This window comes from Cryptomeria japonica, chromosome 7 (assembly GCF_030272615.1).
Source record: "Cryptomeria japonica chromosome 7, Sugi_1.0, whole genome shotgun sequence".
NCBI lineage: Eukaryota > Viridiplantae > Streptophyta > Pinopsida > Cupressales > Cupressaceae > Cryptomeria > Cryptomeria japonica.
The window spans coordinates 174,881,335-174,901,951 of NC_081411.1; the positions used below are offsets into that span (position 1 = coordinate 174,881,335).

General features: G+C 34.3%; 1 protein-coding gene across 8 annotated transcripts in view; it reads right to left on the reverse strand.

The window, feature by feature from the left end:
* Positions 1–12,376: 12,376 nt before the first annotated feature.
* LOC131062389 (E3 SUMO-protein ligase SIZ1) overlaps positions 12,377–20,617 on the reverse strand; it is a 75,629-nt gene continuing 67,388 nt past the window's right edge. For 5 of the 8 annotated variants that reach the window (XM_057996032.2, XM_057996031.2, XM_057996025.2 and 2 more), the window contains one exon: positions 12,377–13,810. The gene's annotated coding sequence lies outside the window, so the exon portion shown is untranslated. Of the gene's footprint in view, positions 13,811–13,840; positions 14,120–20,617 lie in introns of those variants that run through there. The other 3 variants (XM_057996029.2, XM_057996030.2, XM_057996028.2) reach the window with 2 other exon arrangements.

A 20,617-nucleotide genomic window follows, 5' to 3' on the forward strand; every position in this document is an offset into this window, starting at 1 on the left:
CTAGTGACATCATTTATATTTTGCATGCAAGAACAAATCATCTTAGCAACACCACACACATACTCAAAACATTGAATACTTGGTTTTTTCTTTTATGACTAATGCTTCAAAATAAGAGTATATCCCTACAAGAAAGAATCCCTTTCTGTGTGGGTCATTTATCGTATTTTGGATGTTCACATACCTTATCATCTCATAATCTGTACACAATAAATACTTAGACACCATGTAATGCCTCTAAAATCTAAGTTCTTATACATTGGCATAGAGCTCAACATCATAGGTAAAATTCTTCTTCTTGACCTCACTTAATTTCTTAACCTAAAATTTTATTAGCTTTGTTTCATAGCTCAATATTGTTCTAACTCCTACATTTGAAACATCACAATCTACCTAAAATATCATGTTGAAGTCTAGTAATGCGAAAATAGGAGCTTGTCTCACAATTATTTATAATAATAATTAAAAATTCAATGTTTTGATCAAGGTAAGTTGGCTTTTGATGGGACCATAAGCCCAATACAAAAGTGGAACTAAACTTAATACCAACACAAGAAGTCCATAGATGAGACAAAATTGATAAAAGTATAGCCAATCTACCAAACCAAAACACATAAGTGCAACCAAGTTGTCAAGCATAAAATTGACCCCAAGGAGCCAACCTAAACAATATAAGATTCTTTCCTATCCAACCTCAAACTCGTAAGTGTGTGACTAGGATACAAATATTCCATCTTTAAAAAATTATACTAGAGATATTATCATCTAAATCCTCAAGTCTAGGGAGTAGGCAACCCCTCAAAGGACGCAACCATGGGTGTAACACTACAAAGAAATGTTAAACAATAGATGTTGACCACCAAACAACCACCTCAAGAGAAAACATATTCCACATTAATACTAAAGGAATAATAATAACAATAGAAATGAGAGGTTGACAATAAAAGCATGAGCAAAGTGGGACTCCACAATTAGAGTCATGGAGTTGTAATAGCAAGAATCACAACTACTCCACCCTTATGAAAAAACCTCTTGGTCGTGTGATTTCAAGGGTAGACGAGAAATAGATTTGACATCCTAAAAAACTTGTCATCAAAATCATTGATAGTCAGCTAATCCTTGTGTGCATTCTAACACCATGTAGTAATGCACTAGTGTTGAGAGACTGAACAATATAATGCCAAGAGGCCAATGACAAAACATCACTTGCATTCAAAACACATAATGAAGAATTATTTGACACAAGGATATAGCTCAATTTTGCCACCATTAAGAGGCTTTCGAGATTTCATAACCCACTTGTATAAGTTAGAAATACAAGGTCACATGTTATTGAATCTACAAACCAAGGCCTAAAAACAATAAAAGTCTTCCTTTTCTATCATTCTCTATCCACAAACCATAATAGGAGAGAATTGTAAACAAGGAGAAGGACAATTTCTCCTCACAATGGTGATTGGGTATGAACCATTGAACCAACAATATTTGCATAAAAAACATAACCAAACCTAGAAGCACCAAGCTAAACACAACAAACAAACCCTAAATCATCTAGTGGATCCCACAACAATCCCCAAGAGGTCTATGAAAATATAGACAGACGCAATAAGTAAGTACACATCTACACCCAAAACAATGTGGGGGCAAAACCCCACCAATGAGGATTATTTAGTAGCACATGTGCCTTCACCAACAATTGCAGCCCTAAACAGGGGCATAATAAATTTTAGTAAATCTAGGTTTTGTAGACAAAACCATCTAAATTATCATATATTTTTTCAACTAAAAAAATTGTGTTACTACTCTTGTCCACAAATTATATCTCCCATGCAATATATTATTGGTAAAACAATATTGCTAAAATTCTTGATGAATTTTTCATAAAAGGTTTCTAAGTTTGTACAAAAATAATGCTAAATTTTTTAATTAATTTTCTATGAAAGGTTTCTAAGGCATAAATTCTTCACCTCTAATATGTGTCTCAAGGTAGGCCACTCAACAATTTCATTAACATTGTCTTCATACATTCTAACTCCATCCTTTGAAATGACAAATTCAAATAATACCAAACTCGTATACACAAACTTGCATTTCTTTGAATTTTCAAAGGTTTACTTTGTTAACCATTCTATTATCATTCTCGAAGGCATCAAGTGCTCTTCTTTAATCTTACTAAATATCAAAACAAACTACCACATACTTAATGATATAACGTACACTTTATTCATCAACCTCATAAATGCATCAAGAGCATTGGAGAATCTAAATGGTATCACAAACCACTCATAAGTCATCCCTAGTCTTAAACGTTGGTTTTCATTCATTACATTCCAAATCAAAATGTGGTAGTAGCCACCCCATAGGTCAATTTTACTAAAATATGAAGCTCTTGCAAGCACATCCATTGCATCTTTTATCCAGGTTATAAGAACTCTAAATTTGATTGCTATTTTGTTTATTATCTTGCCATCATCATACATCCTTCATGCTCCTTTGTTATTTAGAATTACCAATGAAGGTATATGCAAGGACACATACTATCCCTTCCTACACTCTTCCTTACAAACTCAATCACCTACAATTCAATTACGCATGTTTCATTTGACTTAGCCTATAGTTGCTTAATCATGAGATTGATCTTGGAATTAAATAAATGTTATGTTGAATACCTTTTATTAGTCAAAAACCATCCAATGGTTCATCAAGTACAACATCAACATATTCTTCCAACAACTTTATTGCTTCTACTAGTATTAGCACAACTGCAACATCTTTTATGTCACAAGGCATAACACAACCTAATCTTCATCTCCTTGATAAATTCCCTTACAGACAAGAAGTTATCATTTATCACTCTTCCTTACAAGATAAGAAACATCTCTAAACCATCTTTTTAGGATGTGTTCTCTTTATTCATGTGAAGCAAGTGATTCAATCACTACAACAACAAATAGAATACTAGTACAAAACTAATTTTGTGTAGACATAAATAATTAGTAAGTGCACACAAATTGTACTATCTAAATCATGCAACTCCTCTATTTTGCAAAACTTTGATTTGAACCAAACTAAACCGCTAAAAGTTTTCAAGAAAATGCAATAAATGCACATTACTAATCTATTTGGCAAATAATCAACAATTTACCTTTGACTTCTAATGCATGTGTTTCTTAAAAATTGCTCTCTTTATATTGGATAGTGTAGAGACATAAAATTTGTCATCTTAATCCCAGGTGAGTCCACTTCATTTTTTTCATGCATTATTTCATCTATTATTCATCATCAATATTATCCATTAATATTATCAATTCATCATCAATAATATATTATCATCATTTATCCATTATTAATATTATCGTTAATATTATTAGTATTTATCATTTATCCATTAATATTGTTTTTGATTAAAAACAGCCCAAAGGTGGCAACAGAAAAAGCAGGGGTACAAACCCCAAACTAACAAGTCAGACAGTCAAACACCTATCAAACCTACAACAACCCACCCCAACTCAGAAGTGAGGAGAAACACCCAAAACTTGACAAAGGGGGGGTTGGGAAAGGGAGGCAGATTTTCCCTTCCGCTTGCGACAAACCACCATCCAGGCAACACTGTCATTAGGAAAATTGAAAGAAAAATCAAGCGGGGGGACCCCGAAGAAACACTGCCAGGATGTTGCTGCAAAACAACAACAAACTGTTGTTGTGGAACATCAACAAGAGCATAATCACCAAGAGAAGAATGAGGCAGAGGAGTAGGAGCAACAGAAGATGGAGCCAAAGGAGCACAAGAGTCCACAGCATCAACAAAGGCTTCATCAACAGTAAAGGGAACCTCATCTCGGGAGGAGACAACATCCTCGAGGGAGGAGTCAGCAGAAGTAGACTCAAAAGCATGAACCGTCAAATGATCATCAATATTATTTATATTATTGTGTATCCATTAAAAACATAATTATTCTCATAATCCATTTATTTAATAATATTATTATTCTATCACCTATTTATCATCTATCACCCATATATTTAATGGTAATATTATCTATCCATTTTCACAAATACATGCATAAGCATTTGCATCATTCATTTATCATTTCTCCTCTAACCACTTGAATCCACCTTACGCATGTGGGATTAAAACTTTCAAACCCTATTCTTTATTCCACATTTGCACAACAACATGGATTCACCGAGAGAACACATATAAAAGCAAAGCTCGTCTCCCATTTTGGGGATCTATGACGATGCATTCAAAATCAATTGTCTTGGGATTTTGGGCATCCATTCATTGTTTATGCATTCTTGAGCACTCTTAGCATCCATTAGCTAGTTTTCATCTTGCATATCTTGATCTTGTTATCTTTATTTTTTTTATCTTCCATCTTGAGTCTCGATTTTCTCATAGCTTTTCATAGAAGTGCACCTGAGAGCAATAATTTTAAAACATGAAATCTTGAGAAATAGGAGTGCAATGGAGTAGATTGTGTAGCATGCATGTGTGTTTTAATTTTAAATATTTGGTTTGCATGTGTGTTCACTGCAGGTACTTCATTGTTGGGTGATTGATCTCTCTGAATCTTCACTTATAAGATCTCAGATCAGATTTTCTCACCTACAGATAGCACCTAGAAAATCCAACATATGCATATTGCTAATCTATTTGGCAAACAATCAACAAGTTGAATCCTTATGTTACAACCTTTGACTTCTAATCGTTTTGTTTCTTAAAAAGTACTCATAATATTTAATAACACATTACAAATTCATGGAAAATCCAACCATATTTAAAGATTGTTCAACAATGGCAATTCCCTCACCCATTAATGAGGCATTGTTGCCACTCATCTCATTGCTTTGTATTCAAACCCTAACATCAAAATATCATAATTAATTCATTTTTTGATCACACTATTTACATCTCTTAACAATGTACACAAAATTTCCCACAAAATGTTGCAACAAATTCTCAATTGTATGTGCATACTTTAGGGGAGAGACCAATAGTTGTATGGGTTAACTTCGTCAACATGTAGTTGTTACATAGAATATTGTAAGACCTCTATTTTTATTTTTTTAATGTAAAATAACCACTTGTCTATCTACAACTAAGGTTTGGAAATCTGACTCATCATGCAACTCATCAAAATAGCATGTTTGTGAAATAATCTAAAAATGATTATCAAAACAATCTAAAAATCTCTATTAGTTAAAAAAAAATCATTTTTTGTTGATAGAATATCGTATTTGTGAGGCATGGACCATCTCTGATACCATGTGAGATTTTGTCAAGATCAAGAGGCAATGGAAAGCACAAATAAGAGAGAACAAAATAGATGATAGGAATAAATTGTATTCTATCAAGAGAAAATACTGATCAACTGGATCATCAATCGATGTTTTTATACAATGAATATGAGTCTGCTTATATAGGCAAGGCTATATGGATATGTGAGCACACAAACATGGCATGTGGCTCAATAAGAAACAAGGGTAGGTAGGAAATAGGTGTGGGTAGGTAGGAGAAACAATATAATAGTCCACTCACACTATCCCTATGTGGCACAAACACCCAAGTGTCTCATACCCAAACTACTATGAAATGCATTTCCTAAGTAAACTTAAGTAAGGTGTAATAATATCCATGATGAATAATTATTTACACCAACACCCCCCCTTAATTGCAACTTAGGGGAATGCACTAAAGTCTACAATGCAAGATGGGTCCCGACTACGAGGCCATGTTAGGTACCCATGTACAAATGCAAATGCATGCAAAAAAAAATGCAAGGAAATCTCTCACAAAGCGGGGAAAGAGAGAAAAACCCAATGGGAAAAAACCCTCCCCCAAAAGAGAGATGAAAACAATGTATAAAGAACTCTCATAGAAGTATGTGAAGGACAAAACCTCGTGTGAGGAAAAAGTCCCCCCCATATGAGAGAAGAAGAAGAGAGACTGGGAAGCCCCTCCTCAATCTGGAATCTGCACCAATGATAGAAGCTCGAAGATGAATGAAGAAACTGCTCCATGAACGTCAAACAACATTCCTCCCCTTAGGAAGAAACAAAACCAAAGGTGTATCCATGAAGTCTCCCCAACCATGAAGGGAAGATGAAGCAAAAATACTCATGATGAAAGGAATCTCTGAAAACTGCTCAAGTGTCCCCATGTTGATGCTGAAAGGTACCCCCTCCAAAGGTGGTAAACTGTGCCACACTGCTGAAAAAGGCACTCCAAGATCTAGTGGAGATGAATGTAGAACATTATCCAAAGACTCATATGTCTCCTCAAAAGATAAAGAGACCTCCTCCAAGTGTTGTACAAAAGTATCCACAATCATGTCAACCTCTAAAGATTGATCATGTAGAGAATGCACAAGAGGGTCAGACTGATCTCTCGCAACAATCAAAGAAGGATCATCTTCATCAAAGAGAAGATGAATGTCATGAATGGTGTCTCCCAAATCTGCAATGTAGGAGTCCACAAACAAACCTGCAATGTCTGTCAAGTAGGCATCCCAATCAACTGAAGCTGGAAGACATGAAATATTCTGTTGGACTGAATCATAAGAAGGCAAAATTGTCGCACTAGCTACATCATCAGGTGCAATAGGTGGTGTGATATCAATAGAAGGAGATGAAATGCAAGGCTCAAGAACGGGGTCACATGTGAGAATCCCCAAGTTCAAATGCCCAAAGTTCTCCTCAAAATCTGAATCATCAACATAGGAAGAACCAACCTTAACAATAGGACCAAAATCTGAAAAAGAGTACAACGGAGATGCATGATCAACCACCCTTGTCGCAATGATAGCTCCACTCTCCAAGTCTCTAATGATAACTGAATCAGGTGTGAACTCCACAGTTTTCCTAGTTGCCCCATGCGTGATTTGATAGATGGAAAGAAGATTATTTGTCAAGTGGGGTACACACAACACATCATTGAAGGAGTTATCCCCAATGGAAATAGATCATTTCCCAATCACATCCATGTATGTATGATTGCCCATCAAAATCTGCGGCATGTGGCAAGGCTCAAATGTAGAAAACATAGACTGCGAAGATGCCATATGATGAGAAGCCCCTGAATCTAGAAGCCATCTCCCTGAATCGTGACTTGTAGCAGCACAAAGAGCTTGTCCCTTTCCTTTATCTGTCCCAAAAGAGTGATCATTTCCTTTATCCTTAGAAGAAGAAGCCGATGTAGACATTCTAGAAGGTAGGTTGATTCTATTCTTCTCAAGAAGATTCTTCAACTCATCAATATCCTTCTTATAACAATGATGTTCATCATGTCTTGACTTCTTACAATATCCACAAAAAAGATTTTCTTTATATGATTTCCTCTTAGGTGAGAATAGTGAATCACCTTGTTGTGGAGAGGAAGATTGTGCTCCATCTTGTTGTGGTTTTGACTTAGGTTGCTTTTGATTCTTGCATTTTCCTTGATTACTTTGATTCCCTTTGTTAGCCACCAAAGCTTGTGACTTTGAAGATTTGAGAATCCCCATCGTGGTCAACTTATATTGCTCAAGTATCAACATCTCCGTGAATGAATCAAATGAGAGAGAAGTGTATGAGGAACCTTGAGCTAACCTATGGGTGTGAAAGCTAGATACAAAGGCTGCATACTCTAAGGGAAGTTTGTCCAACAAGTTATAAATCAATTGAGCATCCTTTTTGTCAATTCCACAATCCTTTAGCTTTGCTTTTAACTCAGTTGCTTTTGCGACATAATCTTGGATTGTATCAAAATCCTTGAGATCCAAAGTTTTGAGTTCACTATCAAGCTTGTAACCCTTAATCTCATCAACTTGACCATACAATTTCTTAAAAATATCCCAAGCCTCTTTAATTGTTGTACACTTATCAATGTGAAAAATGAGGTCATCTGATACACTTTCTAAGAGTTCCAAATGCCATAGCATTCTTAGTAAATCATTCAATTTGAACATTAGGATCAGCCTTAGGATCAGGTGGTGCTGTAATAGTTTCATTTACATAATGAATGAGTCATTTTTCCATTAGTTTACTCCATGCCTTAATCTTCCATGATGCATAATATAAGGAGTTAAAAGTGAAAATTTAGGAGAACCCATAGCACCAAAATGAAAAAACACAAGATAGAGAGAGGCACAATCACACAAGACACCCCCCCAAAATACTCAATCAAGAAATCCCCCCAAAATGGTGATTTTGACACTTTATACTTAGTGCATATACAATGGGCCACTTTCAAAACAAGACAAAGTGAACTTTTGATTTCAATTTACAACTTTTCAAAATGAGATCTAAGAGACTTCAACAAATACTGCTAGTGATCTAAACTGAGATCCAAGCAAAATGCAAGTACCAAATATGCCAAAAATGGCCAAATAGTGAATGTATAGTTTCTACTTAAAATCACTGCAAACATATGGCAGATTATGAAAATAGATGAAAAAATATGCACTTTCAAAAAAAATGGCACCTGAAAATGAGTCCATATGAACCCAAATGAAGCCTCCAAAGTTGTAAAAATCAGGATTTCACGATTTTCGTAAAATCTGTATCCAAAAATCAGAAAACTCCCGCACCATTGTACAGATCGCGAAATTCTACTCCAAAACAAAAAAAAATTGCTTGAAAAACCGAGTCCGGATAAATGAAATATCGCTATTTGAAAAATGTCTGCAAAATTATAATTTCTGGAAAATTTCCGCCGCAGCGTCAAACTTCAAATGCCTTTAGATTTGGCCTCCGAAGTTCGATTTGAATGAAACAAAAGGCAAAACTCACTTTCTTGGTCCTCCTCAATCCAATGGTAACCTCAGATTTGACCCATCAAGCTTCAATAAAAACCTGCAATAGAAATATCCAAAATGCAAACCCCAAATAGCATCAAATTTCTCTCAATTAGCAAACCAATGACACTCTAATGGCTCTGATACCATGTGAGACATGGACCATCTCTGATACCATGTGAGATTTTGCCAAGATCAAGAAGCAATGGAAAGCACAAATAAGAGAGAACAAAATAGATGATAGGAATAAACTGTATTCTATCAAGAGAAAATACTGATCAACTGGATCATCAATCGATGTTTATATACAATGAATATGAGCCTGCTTATATAGGCAAGGCTATATGGATATGTGAGTACACAAACATGACATGTGGCTCAATAAAAAACAAGGGTAGGTAAGAAATAGGTGTGGGTATGGAGGAGAAACAATATAATAATCCACACACTATCCCAATGTGGCACAAACACCCAAGTGTCTCATACCCAAGCTACTATGAAATGCATTTCCTAAGTAAACTTAAGTAAGGTGTAATAATATCCATGATGAATAATTATTTACACCAACAGTATTTATATGTAAAATATAGCTTATATGCAACCTAAATGGGCCAAATACCTATTAGCAACCATAAATCTTTGTTAACTCTAATTATTATATCTAACACAAATGGAGCCATAATTGAACACAAACCTATTTGTTGTTACAAAAACAACACATCATTATATAAAATACAATTTCAAATGGACCAATAGTTGAACACTAAAACCTTTTGACAATCCTTTACAATTCATTAAAAATGCAAAGCATTTTGTGCTCACCTTTTATACTTGTGATAAGTCATTATCAATATGAAATACTCCAATACATATACATTGTTGCCCCAGTAGTTGTAAACATAGAAAAAACATTTATCACACTAAGAAACATATTTAAATGAGCATCTTATTTTATTGAATGAACATCTTATTTTATAAAGAGCAAACTTAATGTGGATAGTTATAATATTTTATTTGAAACAACAAATTATCTCTTTCAATTGTTAATTAATAAACTTATGGTCTTAAATATAATATTCTTAAGTTCTCACATATTCATGCATGCACTCACTTTGGCCAACATATGACTTGTTTTTACTTACATGTGACCTATTTATTTACGATATATAGTATAAATATGAGTAAGATTGAATATTATAAGCATATAGTGGGTGTACAACTATTGAACTCTCCCCCTACACAAATCCCTACAAAATGTTGTAGCAAATTCTCAATAATTTTGTAATTAATTTAAATCAAAGTTGGAAAGATTCAATATTTAACATTTACATATAGGGACTTATATATTAGTGTTTTAATTCCTTACATTCTATTATGGGTTACTTTTGCTCAACTTCAGCTCCAATCTAAGAATTGGAAAATCTAACATTCAAATTTTTTGGAAACTTATGTATAGTTGTTGACTTGTTCTACCATATGTCATCTTCTATTATATTTTTTAAAACGCATGCATATAATGCTAGAATGTTCATGTTCATGCACGCGTGTATTTAACATGTCTTTACATCAAAGCGTGCTCCCAAATTTCGATCATCCTTTGATATTAAATTTTAGATTTCCAATAGGGTTGATTCTATGTCAAACCCTACAACCTAGTATAATCTCATTTACAATAACAAAACTAGCTTAATAATAAAAAGTTGAAGTAAATTTAAATAAAAAAATTACATTCTCAAATTGCATACCTCTTGCATAGACATAATGTGGTTTACCCAATGCTAACCACCATCATCCTCCCACACATTACCACATTACATTAATTCAATTATTATCTTAACATCGTCAATCGATCACTTATGAAGTTTAAACCAATATGTTTCAATTTAAGTTTAAACCAAAATGTTCAATTTCTTTGTTCTCCAAAAGATGAGTAATTCTATTTCTGATTGTGAATGAAAAACAACTTACCTCTTATTGTTTTAAACATTCTTTTTCCTGTTGTCACCCTTGTGTTTCAATTTAAGTTTAAACCAAAATGTTCAATTTCTTTGCTCTCCAAAAGATGAGTAATTCTATTTCTGATTGTGAATGAAAAACAACTGACCTCTCATTGTCTTAAACATTCTTTTTCCTGTTGTCACACTTACATATTTGACGAGCAAATTAGCATCCCCATAAAAGCATCATGATTGGAAGTATTGGCCTATACAGGAGACACAACTCTGAACTGATTACATAAGGGGTTTCAAATCATAGCATCAACAAAAGCATACGGTCAACTGAATTTACCTTCTATAAAGCATCTGCATCAATATGGTTACGTATTTACCTTAGTGTCGTCAATTGCAAGTCTTTTAAGTAAATTGATAATGATAGATCTTTCCAAATAGTAAAGATCAACTTTAATATTTATACTCCTCGTGGGTGAACATTACGCGTAAAAAAACGTAACAGTATTAGTAGGCTTAAAGGTCAACTCTAATACATCCGAATAAATAGATCTCAGCCCCAAAATAACCCCACAAGGTTATTGAACCAATGCAAATTTTTACTTTAACCTTCTGAAGCGAAAATGTTTTCAATGATTATTATTGTTAATCCAAGATGTCGAGATGGAAATATAAAGCTTGCACCGACTTTGCTAGGTTTCTAACAAAATTAGGCTCAGCTGCATAAAAGCCCATGCCAGATCACGCTTTAGTGCCTTCAACGTTTTACAAGTTGAAAACGTAGTGTGCTCACATCTAAAAACAGAATAAAGCCTGCCCAAAGTAATTATCCATATGATTAAACTTTTTTCTTTTCTTTTTGCAATAGACGAAACATTACTTACCTTCACCACATAATGCTTCCCAATAACTCTATACATGGTGATCAAGATTTCCTCAAGATTTGAGAACATGGGCTTTCGCACAAACCCCATGAAAATCCAGCAATCAATACAAGTAAATATGGTTTGTATTGGGCCGAATAACCTGTTTTCCGATGTCTCTCAAACAAACTGTTCTAATACCTTACCTTAATATAAACCAAATAAATAAAATAAATAAATAAATAAAAATAAAAAAACAACACTTCTAGCAATAATAATCTAGTTACCGTTAATCAACATAAGTAGCATATTGACACCTACCATAATAATCTAGAAAACATTAAATTAGCACAGGCATCATATTGAAACCTCGGCAAAATCTGTTATACAAGCTCTTCAATATTTGTGTAGTTAATAAATTCCCATGTGGCTATTCTCAAACATTCTAAAGGGGGAAAATCTAGATCTTTGCTACAAAGGAAAAGAGCTTCTCGCAATTATGGCATCTAAGACCACCATTGCTTCCTTTATGATGATCTTTTTCCCTCCTGCATGGGTTGCCCTGTTCAGTCACTTAAAAACATGTCCCAAAAAATAAAATACCCCATTGAAAGTACTAACCATTGCACCTCAAAGTTGAGGCCACACAAACATGTAAAACGTTTTCTTACCTTGAATTAACTAAAAGATTTTCTTCAATGATGTTTTTTGGCAAAATTCCGTCAGACTTCTCATAAGCTTGCATCACTTTGCAACACAAATCAACGTTCAAATTTGATGCAAAAGATCCCTTCAAAACACCAAACAATAATGTTTGATCTTATTCAAATATAAAGCCCAAAAACTTGCCTACAAGGATGTTTGTTTTCACATTTCTTACTCTGCTTGAGGAGCTCATTGACTTCCTTCTGTCTGTAGGTGCATTTTGTAGCATAAAAACAAAGTCGAGAGAAATGTCAATGATAAAGGGCACCTTTTTACATCCTCATCTTAAACCAATTCCAAGAATGTATAAACTCCAAGCATTGTTATGAAATGCATGTCAGAATGTGCTGCATAACTATAAATTGATTAATCAAATATAAGCCACCTGTACGTCATCACTGCTCTCTGCAGATTCTTTATACCAGTCCTGACACTGCCAAAAATAATGTCAGCGTTTCTAAGAATACTAAGACACAGGCTGACAAGATCATTGTAAGCTTCATTCAATGTACAATTGAAATGCTGCTAAGTGCAATCATGCTGACTCGATCATTACATTCTATATATTTCATCTTTACAAAGATAAAATTACATACAAAACCACCGGAAACTTCGATACACCCACAAGCCTCGTGAAAAAAATACCACCAGGAAGAAAGCCCATTGTAGAACTTTTGGCTAAAAGGCATGTTAAAAACTGATAAGCTCCCTTCATCTTGCAGCGCTCAAATTTGCTCCCACTTGCAGCTATTTATCTTGACCCTACAATTGTGATTGCTAAGGCTTATCCTCACCGTAGAGAATCCACATGGCAAAGTGATGTTACTTGCCTCTCTTGAGCATCTTACATTTATGTTTCTACAGAGAAAAGAGCAGAGATATTGATTCAGAATTTTCAGTTCAAGACAACCAAAAATGATCCTTGCATGTAAAGCAATGTTTGTAAAATTCCGTAACTGAGTCAAAATCTGGAATTTTCCTGCATGTATAACAAGAACATCTTGGCTTCCAAGATCCAATTACACTCAGAAACTTCCTCAGTAGTGAAAATTTGTGGCCACAAACTGGCCCATGACCATCCTATTCATTATCATCAAGATAGCTCATGCTGTATAATTTTCTTAGCAGCTCCTTCCTTACCTTCTAACTTTTGATCATTGCAAACCCTGCCTTCAAGTTGTTACAGGCTTAAAAAGAATCCCCGAGTGGTGGGCATTCATTGGTAAAACAGTACAAGTATTTTAAGCTGGAAATTTGCTCTCTTACAACCCAAGACATTAAGATTAACTGTAGAAAAGAAAAAATATCAATCACAGACTCCCAAGTGAACCAAACAATTGGGATAAATTTTACATTTGTTTAATCTACAATGGTAATGAACAATATAAACTACACAGCACCATTGTCTGAGTTGTAGCGTATACAATTTGGAACAACCTGGTGCATTTTCAAAACTATTTTACAATTAACTGCATGTTGAAGCCGCAAAGTCAGTCCAAAGAATTATGTTAGAAACCTGTTAAACAAACAAAACTCTTATCAGTGATACCATCAGATTCAGCCCAGCATGATTTGTTTGAATAGCAATACTGCACTTCCAATAAGCAATCTGCTTTAAGTTATGAAGAAAATATAGGAAACATATCGCAAAATATTTCACAAGAAAATTAACCTAAAAATTAATTTGCTAAACTATTAAGCTACCAGAATGCTTGAGAAAAAACCACTATTGCAGATTATCCCTTGGTATAAAACATCACCAATTTATAAACCCTATACATCAACACAGTTCCAACAGGAACGTGGCATCCATTCGCATTGGTTCCTACGCATACACCAAATCCATGATATATCAGTAGGAAACAATCTTGTTGGTAGCCTTCATGAATCATTCCAAAATGCCTAGGCACTTGCACACATCATCCAGCCAATTTCTACTATTAACTTGAAAAACAAGCTCTTTAATGCAAGCTTATTCAGTGTATTAATATTAAATATATTCAATTTAATATATTAATAATTCACCTAAATTAAATAAACCTAAATTAAATATTTTAGAATATTAAATAATAACTAATTAATACAATAATCACAATTTAATAAAGACTTCATTATTAGTTTCAAGTAGTCACAAAATATTATATTGTATAACAATTTTAATAATAGTCATACAATCATCGAAGTACTATTATTAATAATAGCAGATTATTTGAAAACTAAAAAAATTCAGCTTAATATATTGATAATTAATAATTTAAATTAAATATTTTACACCTTTTTTTTTTCTTGAATATGAGATATTAAAGATTACATAAAATTTTTAAAAAATCATGATACAATACTAAACAATTGTTGGTAAGGGAAAGGTAGAATTGTGCTTTAGTGATGGAAGGGTTGAAACATTTTTAATATGTTAAATTGTATTAAAAAAAAACGAAAAAGAAAAACTAAAACAACAATTTAAAATTAAAATAAAAAATAAAAACAAACAAACAAACTATGAAAACAAATGAAAGATAAAACAAAACCCTGCCACGCATGTCCTGCAACTTGCAGATTTCGAGCGAGTTCCTGAACCCATCACAAGTGGATACAGCATCAGCGAACAGAAAAACCCACCAAAGATGGCCACAAAAAAGAGTTGGTCAATGTTGTTTTGCAGCGAATATTCGAAGAAAAAAAGTAAAGCCCGCAATGAAACTCATGTTTTATGCTGCAAAAAATCTGTGGTTGAAAACAAGTTTTCTGAAGAATATTTGAATGATTCATTTATGAATATACAACATATATAAAGTACTTACAAGACTGTTCTAAAAAGAACGAACTGTTAAACTAAAGCTAAAAAGCTAAAAACACTTTTAAAAAAAAAGCTAAAAAACCTCAGATACCGGTTCTTCCATAAAATGCCCAGGTCCTAGTCGTATTTCATGCCCGGTCATGGTCCGAGCCTTGTTCGACCTGGGTCCCACCCGGGTCCTGCCCAGGGGACTTACAAGACTGTTCTAAAAAGAACGAACTGTTAAACTAAAGCTAAAAAGCTAAAAACACTTTAAAAAAAAAAGCTAAAAAACCTCAGATACCAGTTCTTCCATAAAATGCCCAGGTCCTAGTCGTAGTTCATGCCCGGTCATGGTCCGAGCCTTGTTCGACCTGGGTCTCACCTGGTTCCTGCCCAGCCGCCTGGGCAGGACCCGGGTGGGACCCAGGCCGAACCTAGGAAGACCCAAGTGAACCCAAGCCCGTGGGTTCCCAAAAACGGGGCCCATGGGTCAGAAAACAAATAAAAATCAGCTTTTTTAATCCTATTTTAACATCTAAACCCTCATCCGCCTCTTAATGATGCATTTCATGCATCAAAACATTCATTCAACTCATTCTACTTGCATTTTTGAAGATTTTTTCTCTACAGTTAGGTTTCTTAGTTTTTGCATTTTTCTTCGAAGGTGACGACTACGAAGGTGTGAGACACGCATCAAAGGCGTAGGAATCACTGGAGAAGGAAGATTAAGCCATCAAAGGTAAGTGAATCTGAATTTTTTCAAATTTTCAAGAATTTTTTCAAGTTTGTTTCAAATTTTTTAAATTTGTTTTTAAGTTTTTTTAAGTTTTTTTAAGTTTTTTTAAATTTTTTTGTAGAAGTCTTGTATATTTTTTTACACTTTGTATGCATAGTACGAAGTTATAATGCAAAAATTTTAATATTTTTTTTCAATATGTTGTGCTTTCTCTTTTTATTTTAGGTGTATTATTCATATAATCATACATAATGGCTGGAACTGGAAGTGCAAGTGCAAGCTCTAGTTCAGTTGCAAACATCCGAACTAATTACCCCTTCAAAATTGATCAAGATTCACCACTTTGGCATTATACAACAATGTTCAAGCAAGTGTCTGGTGGTGGGGGTTTTTGTTTGGCAATGTGACCATTGTGGCACTGAGTATACCAGCTCATACTTTCGAGTGAAAGGCCACCTTTGTTTCATCCCTAGGCGTGGAATAAAATTTTGTAAAGGATCATATGGCAGGGGGCTGTCAAAAGCTCTAGTTTTGGGATATATTAGAGAACAAGAGGAAGCTGATAGGAGAAGTAGCAAAGCAAAGACTGATCATCCTCTCGTCCATCCAAGCTCGACGTCTAAGAGGTCTTCTAGTAGCATTGGCTCCACAAGACCAGTTGGTTCACATCCTTTCATGCAAAACTCACCAGTTGATGCAGTACAGAATCAGAATGTTGTGGCTTCACGAAAAAGAGGCCCATTGGATTTTGCCTTCAAAAATGAACTAAGAGAGATTGCAGATTCCAAAATTGGACGTTGCCTTTATGGCAATGGGCTTGCTTTCAACCTTGTTAGATCACCTTACTTTCGGGACATGGTGCATACTCTTTGCAATACACCTTCTGATTATGTTTGTCCAGGGTATGAAAAGGTGAGAACCACCTTATTGGCAAAGGAGAAAGCATCCGTAGAGTCACAGTTGAAGGTCAACAAAGATAAATGGCAGGAAACAGGTGTGACCATTGTTTCTGATGGATGGAAAGATTGTAAAAATAGGCCATTGATCAATGTTATAGCAACGTGTCCTAAAGGGGCAATGTTTTTGAAAGCAGTGGATTGTGAGGAGCAAGTGAAAGATACAAGTTTCATTGCCAATATCCTGACAGAATGCATTGATATGGTGGGGCCTCAAAATGTTGTCCAAATTGTAACGGACAATGCTAAAAATTGTAGGGCAGCAAAGGATATAGTGGAGGCTACATATGGTCACATCTTTTGGACTCAATTTAATCATGCAAAAGCTTGGCACACAAATTGATTGGGTGAAAAAACTATATGCGAAGGGTGAGGAGATTCAAATGTTTGTGACTAATCATCATATGTCACAAGACATTTTTAGGACCTTCTCCAAGTTGGAGTTGTTGAAAAGGTAATTATATTTACTAATTACTAATTTTATTTTTTAATTTTTTAGTTCTAAATTCATTTTTTATAGACTTACAGTTGATGTATGTTGTGTATTTTGTTATGTCATGTTAGGTTGCTGAAACACGATTTGTATCTCACACACTCGTCGTAAGACAACTTGTGAAGGTGCAAGACGCCTTGAGTTCTATGGTCATCAACACCTTGTGGAGTGTATGGAAGCAGTCCCACACAAAAAGAGCTCTAAAAGTAAGAGCATTGATCCTTAGTGAGAAATGGTGGGATGATGTGGAATATGTTTTGAATTCCACTAAGCCCATCATGAGCATGATCAGGTATGTTGATACTGATCACCCATGTTTGGGTGAGATTTATGATGGCATGGATTGCATGGTGGAAAAAATAAAAGAAGTAATAAATAGAAAAGAAAATGACCCAACGGAAAAAAATTTCAAACTTGTGCAGAAAATTGTTGTTAACCGTTGGAACAAGATGACCACCCCCTTACATCTCTTAGCATTTGCTTTGAGGCCAAAATTTTATAGTGCAGAGATGCTTGCAACACCAAGGAGGGTGCCACCATATAGAGATGCAGAGGTTGCTTCTGGCTATAGGGCTGCCTTTAAAAAGATATATCAAGATGAGGAGACGAGAAATATTGTCTTGAGGGAGTTTGGCCAATTTGTATCCACAAAAAATCATGATGTTGTAGCTCTTAGTGCTAGATATGGGATGGATACTGATGAGTGGTGGTACGTACATGGTCAAGGCTTCGTTTAGTTGCAGCCTCTTGCAATTAAAGTTAACTCCCAAGTATGTATCTTTTTTATTTTTATAGTTTTCCAATTCCATTTGATGCTATCATATTTATATTTTATAATTTATAAATTTCTAATTATGTTTTAACTTTTAACAAGTTGCAAGTTGTTCTTCAGCTGAGCGGAATTGGAGTACATACTCCTTCATCCACTTAGTTAAACGTAATTGTTTGGGTGCAAAGAAAGCTGAGGATTTGGTCTAGGTACACTCCAACCTTCGTTTGTTGTCACATAAGGACCCTAGATATAGTGAGGGTGTAACAAGGAATTGGGATCTAGCCCCTGAGTGTGCTGATTCAGATGCTACAGTTGCACAACTTGCCCAAGTCTCTATAGACGAAGCAGCTATGGAATTTGAGAGAGACATTGGCATTCCATTCAATATTGGTTCAACTAATGCTGAATTTGAACCACTTGATGACCTTGGGCTTGGGTTGGATGCTTCAGATGAAGATAAACATGGAATTTAAATCCCATAGATGGCTTGTAATTTGAATGTTTAACTTTATACTTTATTGTGTCATGACATTTTCACATTTTGAAACTTGAATATCATCTTTTTTGCAAATTATGAATATGATATTACATTTACAATATATGAATATCAAAATATTTATTAACATTGGCAATTATGGATTTATGATTTATGATAAATCTATTATCATTTATGCATCATTGTATGGGAAAGTTACATTGTATGTTTCATATTTGTATGTTTGAACTGTGAACATATATAATTTTGATGTTTGAACATATATATAATATATGACATACGTATATATAATATATATATAATTAAAATATATATGTGTGTGTACGGACGAACCTGTACCCAAGAAAAAAAAAATTGCCGAATCTGAACCCAAACCGGTAACTTAGCTAAAAACTAAAAAGCTAACTCTCTTCTAATAAAATAAGCAATACTTGAACTTAAAACACTAAACAAACTAAAAAGCTAACTAAGTCGACAACTAAGATGACCATTATAGAATAGATATAATATTATTTTAACATTTTCTAAATACATAAAATACATTTTTTATTAAAAAAACTCTAAGCCATTAAATTTTAGGGCTGACTGAAATTTTTTGCTGGATATCGAATTTCATGGATCAAATTCACCAAACCTTGTGACATAGCACACAAGTACTCCACCAACCCATTCATACAGCAGGGTACTACCTCATCGTCCCCAATACTCTTTTCTCCAATAGCTTCATGCTTGTGGGGAAAACCCTCTCAACATGCATTTGAAGGACCACATCCAAAATTGACTTGAGATATTGTTATGGCAAGACTAAGAGGGGGAGGGTGAATCAATCTAGAACACTTCAAATCTGATCTAACTAATACTAAACAATATTTAATAACACCACTAAAAACATCAACCATCAACACATGAACACCAGATTTACATGGAAAACCCAATCAGAAACCCTCCAAAGAACAACAAACACAATTTTGACAAAAACCGCAATAACTTTTGCAGATGAGCACTGAGCACTGTTCGCTCCAGCAACTTCAAAACAAACTGCAAGATGCCACGTTTGCAGATGTTTGCACTAGCAACTCCAAGTGCGACACAAAACCAGAGTGCACAAAACCATGATTTTTTTGGAAAAGACAGTCAAACCTTGAAAGTTGAGGTTACAAACCATTGCTTTTGTGGAAAAAAAAGTAAAACCTAAGAATAACAAAATCCCACACGAACATCACAAATTACAAATGATACACGATTACAAACAACTTTTTAGGGAAAAATCATGAAAACCCACAAGCAATTTTTAGGAAAAAATCGTGAAAACCCAAAATAATTTTTTCTGGAAAAAATTATAAAACCCATACAAAAAAACATTTAGGAAAAATTATAAAAACCCATACAAATAATTTTTGAGAAAAAATTATTAAAACCCAACAAATAATTTTTTAAAAATTATAAAAAACCCAAAATATATATTTTTTGAGAAAACAAATTGTAAAAAACCCAAAAATAATTTTTTTCCTCAAAAAAATTATAAAAAACCAATGAATAATTTTTTAGGACAAAAAATTATAAAACCCGAAAAATAATTTTTTGAGGTGAAAAACTATAATACCCTAAATTAATTTTTTGAGGACAAAATAATTAAAACCATCACTAATTTTTTGCGGCAAAAAAAGTTAGAAAAACCCATCACTAACAAAATCTGCAAATCTGAAACCCTAGGTCGTGAGTGCAATTAAGGGCAAAAAAATCAAAGTACCCAAAAAGCACAAGACATCATGCCCTAGCCACTATTAGCTGCACACTGAAAACCATTAGTTTTAAAAAATCCACAAAACGAAAACAATGACTCCTAAATGCTCAATCACCTGAGCAGAACATGTCGCGTCGTTGTCGAAAATCACACGCACACAAAAAAAAAATCCCGAACACCAACCTTCAAGACCGCCACAAAAAAACCCGGCACAGCAAAAAAAAAACATGGCACCCACAAACGGAAAACACAAGAAAAGGGTTGCACATGCAGCGCAGAAACAAGTTGCAGGCAGAAATAAAACACAGGTAGCGAAAAAAATACATTTGTTGCCCAGGGAAAACAAA